At 42.2% G+C, this 13523-nt stretch overlaps 1 long non-coding RNA gene across 1 annotated transcript; it reads left to right on the top strand.

Moving 5' to 3' along the window:
- The first annotated feature begins 4897 nt into the window (after nt 1–4897).
- On the top strand, nt 4898–6355 carry LOC122861877. The gene is made up of 2 exons (XR_006374592.1): nt 4898–5071; nt 6000–6355. It is a non-coding gene; the product is annotated as an uncharacterized LOC122861877 (long non-coding RNA).
- The last annotated feature ends 7168 nt before the right edge of the window (nt 6356–13523 follow it).

Below are 13523 nucleotides of genomic sequence, written 5' to 3'. Positions count from 1 at the left end.
TCAACTTTAGACTACAGGCCTTGATAAGCATACCAATTCTCTGTAACAATACCCAGGGTAATAACCAGGACAATAAGGTCTCACAAAGGATGGAGTGTGGAGACATCTGAATTTTATGGGTGCCGTGTGTGTATATGTGTTTGTGTGTGAAAGACAGAGAGAGAGAGAGCACATCAATTTTCTGTTTGTGTGTGTGTGTGCAGGAAAAGCATGTGTTTAAACTGAACATGTGCACATACATGGTATATGTGCGTAATATAAAGTGTGAAGAGTTCCGACTTATTCAAATCATATGTCTTCATGTCACACATATCAGATTCACATTAAAGCAAGACCACAAATGAAGAGCAGAGTCATACGGTACAGTACGGTTCAAGAGAGTTTTAGCCATACCTCACTCTAATATTAAAGTAATTTAAACTTTGTTGCATAAGCTACAGGTCACTTAGAGAATATCCTCCAGTGCAGTAGAGTTATTAGATTTCCCTCATCACTCAGCTTCCCAGTCATGTTTCTAAGATGAGTCAAATGTTGTGTTTACAGTATGGTTTTATCTCCGTAGCCAGATAGGTCTGGAGTGGGGAACGTGGGCGCCTGCCTGCTGGCTGCTTCTGGTTTGGAGGGCGTTGGAGGACAATGTGTGACTGTGTGACCGTATGTCTGTTTGTATCTGGGGGGTTTGGTCACATGAGGCCAAGATGCACGCCTGTGGTCTTTAATTTATTGTGGTGGGTTTATGTGGCTGTGACTATCGCACACATTAGCAACATTACTCTGCTTTCATCTGCAGAGCTTCTCTTGGATTAAAATGAGGAGAGAAAAAAAAGATGCTAACCACAAACTTATTTAGGAGGGATGGAGGGAAGAGGGGGATTTCCATTCTGAGTTCCTCACAAGAGCAGGCAGACATGTGGTTGGATGTTTGATGTCAGCCTCAAGGAATTTGTTTGCACAAATGGCTCATATGCTGACTGTATTGCATCACCTTCCTGGTATCATCTAATCATAGACAACATTGTTGGAATTCATAAAAAAGGTAGGCACTAAATCTGGTCATGATCATGTTTTCCATATCCATTTACATTACCATCCAGAGATGCCTGCAAATAATCCACATTACATTTGAGGTGAACGTGAAAGCACTCTTCTTGGTTTATTGTGGATAGATTAAAAAGATAAATCCTACAGAGAGAAGGCAGAGGGGGGTCATCCAGGAGCTGTAACAGACCAAGAAATGTGATGATGCCTCTTGATTCATCTCCAAGATAAGAGCTATAGAACCGACAGGCATGCCTCCGACGAATCTCGGTTGTCACAGGTGGAGTTTTGAATGGCAGGTCCATTCTCTCGTGTGAATGCTTTTCTGTTAGAGCTCAAAAGAGCTAATTAAAAGAGACTATGGACCAGGCTGCAGGTTGTTTCTCATTACAGTCACATACTACAGTATAGGCCCAAACCTGAGTTTCTACAGGTTAAATATATTCTAGTAACAGATCACTAGTACAACCTTGGAAGCTCATGGCGCTTCTTCTTCTGCTGTTTGACACTGATAAAGAAACATTAAATCCATTAATTTGATACAGTTACAGAAACAATTCACACATTTCTATGATCAATGGGAAGATGAGTAACATGGGGAGAGCATTTTATTCTACGTATCCTGAATTTGTGAGATCAGTTAATGCAGTCCACGGTGCGGACAGTCTAGCTCAGTTGGACATATGAGAAATTTATAGATCCAGCTTGCCTGTGGATTGGTTGTCTGGTGGGTTGTCTTTTATTGATCCGAGTTGTAGGAAACAAACACACCAGAGGTCAGACATGCACGCACAACATGGAAATGTGGACACTGAAAATACTGTATATAGGTAGGGAGAGTGGCAGAGGGGAAAAAGCAGCAGCACGTGGGTACAGTATATTTGATTTAGATTCAGCATGCGATGCTCTGGGGGCCAGAGGGCTGACATTCGAATTAGGGTTCGGAAGCAGAGATCTGAAACTAGATAAAATATAGCCTTCTGAGCAGCTGAATGTCCTGCACATGGCTCTTCTTGTTTCTGTCTTTTGTCCCCACTGATGTCTGGGGGCCCATGTTCCACTGAGGGTACCATGTTGCATTTTAATTTCTCTTGTTTTTAGGCAGCAGACCCCATCACTGTCAATGTCCCAAATAATAACGTTTTATTGGTGCACACAGTGCAGCTTGCTGATGCTACTCAGCCATTAAGATGAGGTAGAGACAAGAGACAGAGAGAAAGAGAAAGAAGGGCCTCAGTGCCCCCACTGCTATAATTTAGGGCACTCTTATCCATGCCATCAGCTCAGATTGTAATTCAAGAAGCAACAGTGTGGAGGGCCTAGTCCTTTTTTATGCAGAGCCATTATTGGGGCGGTGAGATACAGTAGTGGCTTTTAGCACAGGAGAGGCCAGACATAGATGGGTCGTCCAAGTGTTTTACAATTGAATGTGCTAAACCGCTGCCACCATGGAGCCACACAGGAAGCCAAGGATGGGCCCTGATTCAGGTCTTTCTCTCCCCCTCCTGCTGTCCTCTGCTCTGGGCCTCAGTGATGGGCAGAGAGGACCGGGCTGTTATCCCCTCTGGTAATTACCACCATTAAAGCTAATCCTGGTCCAATTCAGGCTGCTTTTGTTTTGAGCTTTATCTCTTCAGTGCTGGAGAGTTTCTCTTTTCAGAGCAGCACACAAAGACACAGTTTTTAGAGTTGGTAATTATCTGTTTTATCCCCTCTGCTGGGAATAGGATGAAAAATACTCGAGATGGACAGAAGCATATCTACTCTCTCTTTCTCTTGTGCTGCGTCTCTCCATCTTCACCTACCTCCATCTGCTCTCACAATCTCTCACCCCTTTCTCCTCCCTTTTCTCTTTTGGCCTTTTTTCATTCAGGATGACAAAAAAGATAATTGTTAAATTCTGTGCTGGATGTTATTGAGAGATTAACGAGATTGAGCATGAATTTATCAATCTCTGCGACAATACTGCGATAAATGTAATTATATTCGGTACTTATTAGCATGATGGTAATGCTGGCCCCTAATTTTCCGCTATAATTGCGGCTCTATTTTTACGAGGTGTTAACTGCTATTAATCACATTGATGATTCAGTAAATGTAGTGCAAAGATTTCCATTCAATCCCATTTCCTCTGACCCATCTCTCAGCAGATCTGTCTCTTATCAAAGGAATAAAGGATCATTGTTACATAAAAGAGGAGAGAGAGAAAGAGATAACTATCCATGCAGAACTTGTTTTAATGGATTTTTTCATCCTTTTCCCCAAATCAAACTCAGTGTCATAATTTTCAATTTGCCAGTTTTCACTGCCACCATTTATTCCTTTTTTATTTTATGAGCTGGCAAATTGTCAACTGTCAAAGTTAAAGTGACATCCTGCAGTGAGAAATAGACTGGTCCTGGGTTAAGAATAATATCTGACTGATGAATATGCTGTGTGTGTGTGTGTGTGTGTGTGTGTGTGTGTGTGTGTGTGTGTGTGTGTGTGTGTGTGTGATGGACGGGCTGTTACACTAATCAGGGTGAGTATTGTGATACCATGTCTTGTGCGCCGTGTTAATGTCTGTAACAGTATTCTACCCATCATACTAGTTGGCTATCACACACACACACACACACACACACACACACACACACACACTAGTCTTCTACCCATATATGTGAGGAATAGCCTGTGCACATCTTTAATAAGCACCATCTGACTACTAGAATCAACAACAGAATTGGTGTGATAGGCAGCAGGAATCCAAATGCCCTTGTTATATCCAGCAGCACACTCCACCAGCTTTCCTCCAGCATGTCATCACTTTGTTTCAGTTGCCCACTCACAGCTCGTCTTCACTCCAGATGGCGCTTCACTTCCTGGTCCCGGGCCTGCTGTGCTGGGACCTTCTCTGATTGGCCAGCACACCTGCTCCCCTGCTGCCTGAGACATGATTGACAAGTGCCTTCCCCAAACAGAGGCCCTACTGCAGATGACATTCTGTTGTTGAGTGACAGCCCCCATGGTGTTGGCTCCTCGCTGATGATTCTGGGCATGACATCATTAGTTTCTCTCTATCAAACAGCTGTTCCTGATTCCTGGTGTTCATAAAATCAGACATCTGATTCTACAGAGTGTAAATAACATTAATTAGGCTTTGCATGCGTCACACAAATCAAAACTGGCTGAATGCGTTGTATGTTTGTTGAAGTGTTCAATCAAGTCTGGATTTCAACACATTATTATTATTACCTTATTTATTTGAAACTAATTAAGGATGAAGTGACCAACACATTTATAGCACTGAACCATTTTACGTGCAACAGGTAACAAGGGAAACCCTCTATATGATGCTCTCTAGACTAAATGACCAAAAGATAATAACATACTGAATTTGCATTAGATGTTTTTAATTTATTAAAAGTATTAAAATTAAGTATTAAAAATTGTCTTATGGCTTATATGGAGGAGAAACACTTAAAGCGCCCAGAAAAACTGAATGTCAAGATTGGTTTTTCAATGCTCTTATGTAATTTATTCCAATACAAGAACATCCCAAACTACAACCTCAATTCAAATGTTGAGTCAACAGTCCCCACAGGCTATTTATTGCAGGGCTGTTACATTGCATTACATTGTACAGGTGTTTCTATTTTTCTGGTCACTGTGTGTATATATAGCTCAAAGCTTCTGTCAGCTTGTTCTTTCCCCAGTAGAGAAGGAATAAGGGAATGCCACCTGTGCTGACAGAATCGGCTGATGAGGCTGAGTGATAGGAAGAGGGCTAAGTGGTCAGACTATTGAAGGCTGCGGCAGCATGGTCGTCAAGCCTTGGCCAGATGGTAGGCTTCAGGTGTGCTTGTATGTGTGTGGCTCAGGGATCTCTGGAAAGGAAGGAAAGCAGACGTCAGTGTCTGTGTATCTCGGAGGAGCAGTCTACACAGGTAGCTAATGAATATGCTGCCTCCGACACCCGAGGGCATCCTCGGGCAATGCACTGGCACGGCGCCAGCAGGAATCAAGCTTGTCATCATTCAGGCCACAGGCAGAGGTAGGCATAAGGAGAGCATTTAGTCTTTTTATCTTATTTTTTTATTTTTTGGGGGGGGTTGGGAGGAGGCAGGGAAGCCATGGATGTTGTCCCATTCCTAGAAGGAGGAAAAATAAACAACAAATAAATCTGGGATTTTCAGCCATCATCCACTTCAGGCAGACGCTACACTGGCCCTGAAAACACAAATTATTCCAATTTGCAGGGCCAGTCTCGAGCACTGGTGTCTGTTTTGCAATCTAACCGAGGCCATTCCAGTGTGTCTAATTATTGAATACATTTTGACAAGAGGAGACTTTGTTTTATGTTGTTGTCACCTCATTGCAGGCAACTTGTGACCACAAAGCATTTGAATTGTTATGGTGTTAGTGTATTTTTTTCCCCCACTTCTCTAAATCTGATTATTAAGTATGTTTCTTATTCTGCCGAGATAAGCTATCTGGCTGTGGGATGCAGGGAATCTCTCTGCTTGTTAGTGACTGGCTTTCACAGCTCTCCCTCCGCTTAGCTCAAAGCTTGCTGAGTGACACCGCTGCCCACTCACACAGACAAAAATACCCAGCTAACTGGATGGCATATGTGAGACATTCACCACAGGGTGCAGCTCTGTGTGTGTCTGTGTATGTACAACAGAGAGACAGACCGAGGGTGAATGAAAAAGAGAGACAGCAGGAAAACAAACAGAAAAGTGTCTTTTCTCCCTTTCCGTAGAAAAACCTTGTCAATTGGGGGTTGCGGGGGAGAGGGGAAATTAACTTACATGCAGAGGAAACTTGGCTGATGGCTTTTCTAGATAAGCTGAATGTCATGGTCCGGCTCTGCCTCTCCCTCAACCCTAGTGTTTTCAGTTGTTCTCTCCCTTCCCTTGTGTTTCCTGTTTGTCCCAATTGTTCTCTGTGTGTGTGTGTGGGCATGTGTCCTGGTCTAGGAGTGACAGTCCATCTCTCTCCTACACACCTGCAACCAACGACTCATCAAGCCCTTGCACACCTGCGGTTCATCCAATCAGCCTGCTCCAGCAGTATAAAACCCTGGCTCTCCTCTCCAGTCTTTGCCAGATTGTTAGTTTATCTATGTGGTCATGCAGTGAGAAATAGACTGGTCCTGGGTTAAGAATATCTGACTGATGAATATGCTGTGTGTGTGTCTCAGGATCATACTCTCATGTTTAATCTGCCTGATGTTCCCAGCCTGTCTGTCTTCCTGCCTATTTCACTGCGAGATTTCGAGTCAACCTCTCAAACCCTCTGCTCCCAGCGTTGTGAAATAAACTGTTTAAACTTAGAGCCTTTGTCTGAGTCCTGTTTTTGGGTCCTGAGCATTACTAAATGCAACACTGAACCCCCAAGTAAAAGTCCAGGCCATCTTTCCCTCAGAGAGTTATGTGGGAAAGTGTGAATATTTGTCCAAATGTGGTGCTGAAAGCTGTGAGTAGCGAGCACATGTGGGAAAGGTGGGCTGAAATATGTTGGGACAAATTGGACTTTGTCAGCTCTGCCTGCTAAGCTCTTCAGATGGTCTAATTGAACCTGACATGGCTTTACATCTGTGGCTTCCTCTCTGGCTCGGCCTCTATTTGTCTTCTCACTCATGTTATAGTCATTAGCCATGTTCGTCTCATTGTCCTGCTGTGCTGCTAAAACACACATCCATTTAATAAAGCCTTCATTGTGAGTGATACAGTACCACCTCTATCTCCTTTCTCCTCTCACATCTACCGAAAATAAATTGTCTTTTTACTGGAAAGTGTGAAGCTCTGCTGGAAAGTGTGAAATCTCCACAAATACTGGTGGAATTATCTGAGCCAGTTTAATGCCACAATGAATGAAGAATTCATTTGGATGTCATCATATTTTGTTCCTGAGGCAGGGGAATTCAGTTTTTGGAAATGTCCTTGCCAATCAGAAATCAAAACACATTTTTTTTTTTCTGGAGTGATGCAAATTTACACAAAACTCATGCAGCTGCCACATCTTGTATGAAAAGAAAAGGCATTATTTGAGGTCAAGAATGCCTACAAGTAAATCACAATGTCAACAAATTGGTAAAAGGGAAACAGCATTTCAACAGGGGGCGCCACACTGTAAATCCAGACTTAAGATATTGTACAGCACAGTAAAGTGAAGAAATGCTCACAGGAGGCAGCTGGTTTATTCAAACACACACACACACACACACACACACAGGCATTCTGTGCCTCCTAAGAGTTAAAAACAAGTCACCTCTCTGACATTTACACAGGGCTGCTGCTTCTTTTCAGATGCGCTGTGGGATATGACAATACCCGCGGCAGGAGTGGCATTGAAAAGACTTCTGGGGAGACAGGAAGCCTCCACTAGCATCGTGCACCTGGACTACCTAAACAACCAACACAAAAAGACCCACTTGATTAAGTGAATGTGGGAGGACAATGAGCACAATAAAATAAATGGAGTGGTGAAACAATGCCAAATGATGTCACCTGGCAGTCAACTGGACCCCTGCCACAGTGTTGGTTTGGTTGGCCTGTGCTGTCTGCTACAAGTCGCTTACTCTGTACCTTGTTTACGCTCCAATTTCCCCCACTACAGAGCACCATTTTCCAAATCTAGATTCCCCCTCCCCCAACTGAAAAGGCACAGTGAGTGAATAAGGTTTAATTCTTGCTGTTTGGATGGCTTACCGATGCAATTTTTCAAAACACACTTCACAGATACTACTGGTGCCATCAAAGACCCCCAGAGGAACATTAGCATAGAGGAGTGTTTATACTTTGCATTGATAGTCCATTTACTCTGGCAAACATCAAAGAGCAGAATATCAGCTTTGTTGAATGCCATTTACTGTGGCATGAGATGTTTTGATGAAACAAGCTGAATCTCCAGGCCACTTCTCCACTGAGAGAAAACTGTAGAGAAATTATATGGGCTGAAGCTACAAAACAACATAATCAAATAAATATAAAGGAAGTTGATCTTGACATCCTTGGCTGATAAGGATTCACTTTTGCCCATTACAAATAAAAAAACCCACATTGGAGAAAGAGCTTACAATATCCCTTTCTGTGCACTAAACTGATACCATATTATGGAACGGACTACATCTAATGAACATCATTCACCGCCAACATTGACTAATACATGCCAATACCATACTAACATACTAATCCTCATGCAGCTGCTAATCACTGCAGCCACATTCTCAGCACTTCCCTGTTCTGCGTCCAGGTTGGCTGATTTGATGAGTATCAGATAGCCCGGACCTAAGCTTCCTGTGTTGCCTCTCCATTTGGTTCCCATTTAACCTGTCTCACAGCCAATAAAAGACCTAGTCAATTACAACAAACCGGGAACTTCATATGCAGGAAATAGGCCAATTACATTAAACCTGGAGAGCTCCTGCAGTCAGCATGCTAGGAGTTAAAAGGAAAAAAAGGGAAAAAAACAGAAATATGTAAAGAGGCAGGGAGTCAAGCAGGAACGGCGGCAGTTTTGGGTTTCAATCTGCCAGTTAATCTTCAAACAGCAAGCTGGCAGTGTGCTGGTCACTGATAAAGGCCCTGGTCTGTCATCACACAGCCTCACCTCCAGTCACTCAGCCCTCCTGTCAGGATGTCATCTGGAATCTGGGAAACAGCTAAGGGCAAGGAGAGAAAGGCCATAGAGAGACAGCGGGTGGAGGGCAAGATCTGTGTTTGTGTGTGTTTGCATGCATGTGTCTGCTCAGCTCTCTGTCTGTGTGTGACAGTGTTTGTGTCTACATGAGCCTGCCTGTCTGTATATAAATGTGCTGGTTTTTTGCTTGCACATGTCTGTGGCACGACCCCTGTCCGGACCTCTCCCTACCTTTCCTCTTGCCTTTCCTGGCATGCGCACACTCACACGTATACATACCAACAGCTCAGGTCTGAGTTGTAAAATCAAACGCTGATTGTGTGATCATGGGTAATTGTGTGAGGAGAGGCCATAAAGTCTAAAAAGAGGGTGTATTAGTGTTTTGTGGCTGTGTTTTATGGGAAGGTGCACTTTTACATCTGGGGATGGCTGTGTTGAAAGGTGAGAAGGGGAGGTATCAAAGAGCTGACTTTGTTGTTTAAAGGCAGTCCCCCTGAGGTAGACTGCTGCTGAAAGACAATGTTTACTGCCTGCTGATTGACACTGTAAAGGCACCCAGACGGCACTGAAGAACTAATTGGTTATGGCAGAAAGAGTCACCCGTCTTGATGTCTGTAGAACTTCAATATTAATTTTGACATAAGATGATTTAAGGTTCACACATCTGATTTGGGGAACTTAATTCATTCACCAAACATTATTTGAAACACAATGGCTGCAATAATTGTGCTTAATGACAATTTTAAAAATGCTTAATTTGTCCTCAATATTGCTTTTCTGTCAATTGTACTCTTGCAGGAATCAATACACTCTCCACCACTGTTCATGGTATTCCACAACAATCTATGTAGCCTATAACTGTAAATAAGATATACTTTTCTTTTCATAAGCACCTGAATGGGTGCTTTTATGTCTGTAGTTTGTTGCTTATACATGTAGCCTATTTGCATTCAGTCAAGATTGCTTATCCTTGCTCTGTAACCTCCAGTGTAAACATTAATTGTACAATACATTTATGAGTACTGATTAGGTATGGGCTCTTCAAAACATGGTTTAGCATGTACAAATGATTTATATATTCAAACCAAGGTTGCTCAGAGTGTGTTCTGTGTAATATCACTTGCTGTACATATACAAATGGACCATTGGCAGGGGGTGGGATAAAGGCTTATTTACTGTAAAAGGTATTGAAGTGATACCATGCTGTCACAGGAAGAATGACTGACCTAGAACTTTGAATACTGAATAGTGTTTGTGTATTCACAATGTATATTTATATGCATGTTCTGCACTAGCTTAAAAGGTCATCAGTTGAAACAGTCTACTTAACATGTGAATTATAAATTTAAAAAAAGAGAAAAACATGTTTTGATTCTGCATCCAATGATTCAGATTCTGCTACTTACACACAAAAACAATTACCTGTAATATATTTTGTTTTAGTTGTGTGTGTGTGTGTATGTGTGTGTACTTCTAAAGACAGTATAGTGCCATTGGATCCAAGATTACCCTGAAACCTTGAGTCCAGTTCCATGTCAAAGCATTGGCATAACTAGATGCAAACAAATCTCTTTTCATTTTGCTGTGCTGCTCTGCCTGTAGCACAGACCCGCAGTTCACTTTCTAATTAGTTCACTTTATAGCCCTGCATTCAGACAATGTCCTGGGATGTCCTTTTTTCCTTCCTTTGTAAGCTCCTAGATCATTTCCAGGCCCTGCATCTACTAATATTTGGTCGAGCATACATACACGCTGGCACAGTGAGGTGAGTCAGTCAGTCAATCTTTCATTAGGCCTGAGGTGAACGGGGTCACACGCCACTCCTTCACAGCCCAAGAAAAGCAGCACATCTGCTATGGGGTTGATGCTTGGAATGATAATGCCTCCTTCTCCTCTTATTTCAGTCTTTCTTTTCTTCCCTCTCTCTCCCCCTCCCCTGCTTTCTATCTGTCTGTCTCTCCCTCTGTCTATCTATCTCCTTTTCTCATCAGGAGGCTACCATGGAATAGGGCAGCATTGTGTGGGAGGTGATTATGTGTGATCTGCAGACTCAGACTTGACCTTTTCCATGTTATCCCTCAGATTAAAACCAACACTCGTGGACTCGCCTCCTTCTATGCTTCTGCTCTGTACATGTTACTTTTTTTCTGTTGCTTTAATGTTTCATACATATTTCGCAGAGAAAGGACTTCTGACCACATGCCTGCAGTAATTGCCCTGTTCCAGTGGTATTCCATGGCAGGTTTGTGGTTTTCTGTGTGCGTGCATGTGTGTGTCTGTGTGCACAGTTTTAGCAAATGATGATTATAATTACAGGTTTGGCCATTTTGAGTGGACAGTAAAATTAATAAATGAGCTTCAGTAAAAGTGTCTATCTATATAAGCATAACTTATTTTAATTAATCATATACTGTTCAAATTATATTCAGCAACACAAGAGCAAATGTCCTTAAGAACAGAGCTGGAACTGGTTTATGGATTTACTTTGGGTTTGTGTGAAACCAACAAAGCAGCATTTACAAGACTGAATTTGAGTTGTTAGCATAATCTGGACGGTTTGTTCAATTTTAACTGCAAAGTCCATTGTTCTTTGTGCCGCTCCACAATCCAAAGCAAATGAGACCAACTTGTGTGCAATTTACTCTGTTGTCACGTCTAGATGGTGAACATACCTCTCTCTCTCTCTCTCTCTCTCTCTCTCTCTCTCTCATTCTACGAGCTTTGCTGTCGCAGCAGTTGCTGTCAGTTTGAGCGGTGCCTGCCCCCAAATATAATAGGGTTTTCTTGACTGCCTCCCCAGGGATTGACTGGCAGTGAAGAATTCACCATGGCTCATTTGGAGCAGTGCAGGGACGGGCTTCATAAAACTAGCTCCTCCATGTCTCCAGGCAGTTCTGTGGCATTCCAAAGAAGGTGTTAGTTTCACTGATAATACTTTCATGGAAAGACAGCACTTAGGTTTACCATGTTGTCCAATGTCCCAGACTCTGTCTGCGGCACATGTCACAAGGCTCAAGAATAAGACTGTGGTGTTGATGTTGGTGCTGTTTCAAAGACTGTATTTCATGTAAATGAAGTGTTTATTAAAAGCATTGATAAATGATTCATTGCTATACTACTTTTAACAATTTCCATCAAAACAATAATTAATCGCGGAGGTCATGATCAATTAAATGATAGGTAGGATTTTTTCAAATCAACAATAAAAAAAACAATACTCACATGTCCATATATACACTGAAAGAGTTATTAGTTGCTGTAATTATTTCTCTTGTCCATAGTGGCCATTAAGGGATGCCTTCCCTAAAGCGATTTCATTGGAAGTGAAGGGGGACAAAATCCAGTCCTCATTCTGCGTAAAAGTGCATTCTTAAGATCAGCTGAAGCTAATATGAGGTTTCAGCAGTCTGAATAAGACAAATGAAGTGGGTGTCTTTCAAAGTTTTTTTAGCACTATCCTTATTATGTTTCCTTGTTAAGCTGCAGTGAATTTGGTATTAAAAAGACTAACTTTGGGAAATACAGCAGATTGAATTACTGAACATATTAGCTTCTGCTGAATTTAAAGGAGCTGTATGCGACATTCACTGCCACTAAATGTTGAACTAGAGCATCAGCATCTCAGACCAAAACAAATGGGTGCTATGGCCCACCAGACTCCCTTGAGAAAAACAGTAATTTTACCTTGCAGATCATTGTAAAACACACTTCAACAGTCAAAATGGACAGAAACAAAATACAACTCACCAAAACCACTGTTCCAACAATCACCAACTCTGGTTTGGTCGAAATAAACCCTTAATTCACCAAGTTAAATGTGAAAAGGCAGCTGGAAACGGGCTGCAATGGCTGCAACATAATCCTTGGGAACAAATGTGCCCATCAATGTACGTCCACATTTTGCCACTGATATACTCAGATTGTTATTCTAAGTGTCTGACAACATTATGGAAAGGATCCCTACAGAGATAGACCTTTTTGTACAAGAGTAAGATCCTTTTTGTTTAACCAGAAACAGACAATATATCACTCTCACTCGCCAGACTAGATGAGAAAAGAAACAGCCGTTATATTGCTCTCCTCAAAGCCAACAGTTTCACAAGGAGGGACTCACACGCACTCACATGCACGGGCGGCCGGACCGGCTACCAAAACAAAGAACAGAGAAGCTCGGATGACAACACATGCAAAGAGAGTGTAACATCATTCTCTGCTCCTTTACTCCACTATATCTTTATATAGCAAATAGTTGTTTGCTGTTATATTATTGTTCAAAATCTCATATACAGAATCTTTAAGAATACACTTTTACACAGAATTAGGACTGAGGATTTTGTCCCCCATCACTTAGATTGAAATCGCATTAAGGACGGATTTCATGATAGCCAGTATGTACAGGAGGAACAATTACAGTGACCAAAAATATGTGGGCATGTGAGTAAGACAGACTTGAACCTTTGGGTAGGTTTCGTATTATCAGACTTGATAAAAAATAGTATAAACATGTATTTGACTTTCTTTAATTCAGGATATGGTTCCTCAGCCTCCACATACCTAGTGTCTCACCTGGTGCGATATTCATCAATGGCCCACTTTCACAAATTCAAACCCACATGTTCAGGCACACAATAGAAACCACATACACACTCATACACACACTCCTTAACCACAGGCCAGTATCTATGGTATGAGGGGTTCTTGTTGCTAGACAGCTGCATGCCTTGGCCTCTTCACAGCGGTCGACTGAGCTCCGAGGAGCTTGACAAAGAGGCTTAAAGTCCTCCCTAAGTCTCCAGCCCCTAGGTCGTCTGCATACCCCGAGCCCAGCTCTGGAAAAGGCCTGAATGCAAGTTTAGCAG

This window comes from Siniperca chuatsi, linkage group LG15, assembly GCF_020085105.1.
Source record: "Siniperca chuatsi isolate FFG_IHB_CAS linkage group LG15, ASM2008510v1, whole genome shotgun sequence".
Classification (NCBI taxonomy): domain Eukaryota; kingdom Metazoa; phylum Chordata; class Actinopteri; order Centrarchiformes; family Sinipercidae; genus Siniperca; species Siniperca chuatsi.
This window is presented reverse-complemented; position numbering and strand designations above follow the sequence as displayed.